Source organism: Nematolebias whitei, chromosome 10 (assembly GCF_014905685.2).
Source record: "Nematolebias whitei isolate Nwh7 chromosome 10, NemWhi1, whole genome shotgun sequence".
NCBI classification, from domain to species: Eukaryota; Metazoa; Chordata; class Actinopteri; order Cyprinodontiformes; family Rivulidae; genus Nematolebias; species Nematolebias whitei.
The window spans coordinates 43,216,654-43,220,324 of NC_056507.1; positions in this window are offsets into that span (position 1 = coordinate 43,216,654).

The window sequence follows — 3,671 nt, forward strand, 5'->3', positions numbered from 1 at the left end:
ACTTGTCTTACACAGGCATGTCCAGACTTGCCTATGGTTACATCAGATGGTTACATTAGGTCTCAGATCAACACTTTTCAAGTAAATCACACAATTATACAATTGATTATACATTTCTTATAAATCAATAGTTGATTTCTTGTTGATTATTAGTAAAACACTTTTGATTACACATTTTTATTTTTAGCTTGATTCAAAGCAGAAGTTCAGTCCTTTTGCACTCAGCTGTAGAGGAGACAGATCAGGCTTCACCTTCATTAAAGCTGGTTGTCTGTTCTTTATCATTTGGACACCAGATTTATCGACACCCCCTTCTTGAAGTCGGATCCTCCTCCTTTTCGGCGCCAGGTTTGCTGTAACCTAGCCCTCCTGTTCTCCCTCCCAGGAGTCAACCACCGTCATGTTGTCCAGGTCGGCGTTCGATGTGGCCTGATATTCATCTGGTGCTGCTCGCTTCCTGGGCACCCGGGCCTGTTGGGCTTTGACGGCGGATGGACCTGGTAGGTTGACCTCTGGTAGGTCAGCCAATCTGTTAGACTCAAGGGTTTGTGGTATCTCGATCAGGGGTGAACCTACAGGAGTTATAGGTTCTATAATAATCCGCCCCTTATTTGGTGGGATCTTTGCAACTAGATTGGGCATTTGACGAAGCTGAGTCAGCCTCAGGGGAACAACCTGTAACACTTCAGATTCAGCTGTTTCTGAATGGGCGAAGCCTTCTGGTGTTAAGGTCGGGGGCTCAGAATCTGTTGGGCTGGTTGGGTCACTTAGGACCGTGCCATCGGTACTCAGAGGTCCGGACTGGCTCGCCTCGCTACTTAAGTACCTATCAAAGTCATCCAGGTAGTTTTCCAGGAGACTTAGATCATTATGTTCTAATGGGAGTTCAGTTGACCTTGTAGGGATCATCTCCACTTCCATGGGCTCAGCATCATTCTGGGATGTAGATGATAAAGGGTCGGGTGGGCCAGTAGTTGGCTCCTCGGGCTGGCTGGCTATCACGTTTGGGGTCATAAGGATACTAACACTGGCTCGTCTACCTTCTCCCAAGGCTACCATGGGCACGGAGACTGTTGGGGGGCTAGTTGTCAATCCTGCCGTTAAAGTGACCATTATAGATGAGGACATGGGCTCTTGGGGCCCCTGTGTGAACCTGAAAGAGGGGCCGTGAACCAAGGGCAACCTTGTGGCCAGATGATAGGCTACCTGCCTGGTAGTTTTATTTGTGTTTTCCCAGAGCTTAACAATCACTGGGTAATATGTGGCTCCTGGGAGGATGGCTGTTGTAGGTATATAGGGTTCAGAGCCCTCAGCTGAGGTCCAGATGATCTTGCAGGTGCTCTCTATCTCCCAGCACTTCTCTGCAGACACCTGAGGAAGGCTCTCGGGCTCGTCTGAGACTAAAATACCATGTACCCTAGTCGTGATTACTACTTTAGAGTGACAGCCCTGGCACCACCAGGTTGGACCCACGGCCCATAGGAACCGGGTATCTTCCAACCCCAGAAGGCAATAACAGCAGACCGTTTGTGGACCTATTGCTGTTAAATTGTTGGGGCGCTGAACCTGCATGGTGACTGTTGTGGCTTTTTGGTCTAAAACCTATTCCCTTAATTATTTCTTAGAGTGAGGTTTTCTTAAACCGATAAAGGGTGATTCTACCCTGTCGTCTGGTGATACCACAATAGGTGCGGGTAATGAATTTCTCCCACTCTTCCAATTGGTTTATTTGTTGGGTTGTTATCGCAGTTTTCCAATCACAATACCCAGGTAGCATTAACCCTGAGGTGTTTGAGATGCTGTATTCCCTATATGTAACTTTGATGTATCTTTCCTGCCGTCTAGTTTCTGTTATTTTGATCTTGCATACGTCACCACAAGGTGTTACTCTAATCCTCTGGATCTGCTGATGGTCGTACGCTTCCTCCTCGCAGTGGCAGAGGATGATCTCTCCGGTTTTTGTTGTTACTACGAGTTTGTCCGGGACTGTGAAAGCGAACGCCCAGTTGCTGTAGACGGTCGCTGTGATCAAGATGTAGAACAGCGTCTGCATTCTGCTCCTTATGCCTTCTGAAAAGAGAGTACATGTAATATAACATGGCAAGGCAATAATAATGAAATCAAGGTCTGCTTTACTCTTGGTCCTCATCGTGTTTTCGAAACACTCAACTTCGTATTGCTGGGCCTATACAGGCCGTCAGCTATCCATTGAGCCTTTCCCAAACCGATGATACCTCGAGTTTACAGGATTCAAAAATAAAATTAAACATAAAAAGAGAAAAATAAACATTTAAACACTAAATTAATCATAAAAAATAGCATGAGCGGGGAGGGGTAAAGCTGTTGTTGGTTACTTGATTATTTCTGTTCTTTTATCTTTGGATTGGCTTTTCTTTTCACCCTCCTGAGATTCTGCGGCCTTCGCTGCCCTCCGGTGCAGGGGGAGCTGGATCAGGTCTCGGCTTAAAGATAGCGGCATAGGTCATCATCCATACCACTATAGGCATTGTGGTGCAGAGGCTGGCCCAATAGGCCACTGCACATATTCCCCAGACCAGACTCCATCCAATTAAGATGGCTAACTTTTTGGTCCATTTACGTCTGTTCTGTGGTTGCAGGGACACTATCTGATATAGCATATTTGCCAACACTGTGACGGCTACCGTCCCTTTGACTATAGTTGCTACTATTCTCCCGGCGGTACCTCCACAGCTTGTGACTGGTATTGGCACAGGAGTAAGTGCTGCCGCACACTCAAGGCAAATCACTATGGAATCTTCTATCAGCCATGCTGAAATTATGATCTTTTGCAGATAGGTAAGTTTGATTCTTCCTAACAGATAGGTGACAAAGAAATGAGGTGATATCTCAGGTCTTCTGAGTATCACATGGGATACAATCACTCTAGCGTACGTCTGGACTGCCACTGGAAATCTTATCAATCTTTCTTTACTCCAGTCTCCTGTGTGGCAGTAGCACATCCATGCAACCATTGTTAAAAAGTATTCTATATTGCTCCCATTAAAATAGGCTGGACATTCAGACCAAATGGTAAGATTGGGGGTTACAGTAACTTCTGTCTCCCAATCCATAATACTCACATCGGTTTTTGGAGTACAAGACATGCAGTCGTCTTGGTTGTCCATAAGAATTTTGAATTGCTTCTGTCCTGATCCTCGCTCTTTGCTGCCCCCGGGATAAGAGTGAAGCTGCTTCCCTGTCTGTCTAATTTAAAGCTGAGCCGCACCCTGCTCTGGTGGGGGTGGCCTATTGCCCCTCCTCCATGGACGGCACCCAGCTCTGAGGCATTCCTGCAAAAATACACGTCCTAATAAGGCAATAGCTATCACTCCGACCATACTTAACAAATAAGGCCATATTTTAAGGAAGATACTGACTATCCACCCTTCAACAGTTTCTCCACCTTCTTTGATTACTTCTCCTATGCCTTTTTCACTACGTCCGTGACTTTTCGGCCTACTTTGTAACTAACGGTCTCATACCATGCACAAGTGTGCTCATCTTCATGTGCGTCACATTTTTTCCAACTTTCCTCTGGATACTGGCATGTGAGGTTTGAGTAGATTTTATTTGGGCCTACCCACTCATAGCCATTTATCTCATCGCCTAAACATAGGCTGCGTCTCACTGCGTGGCCTTCAACTAAAGCT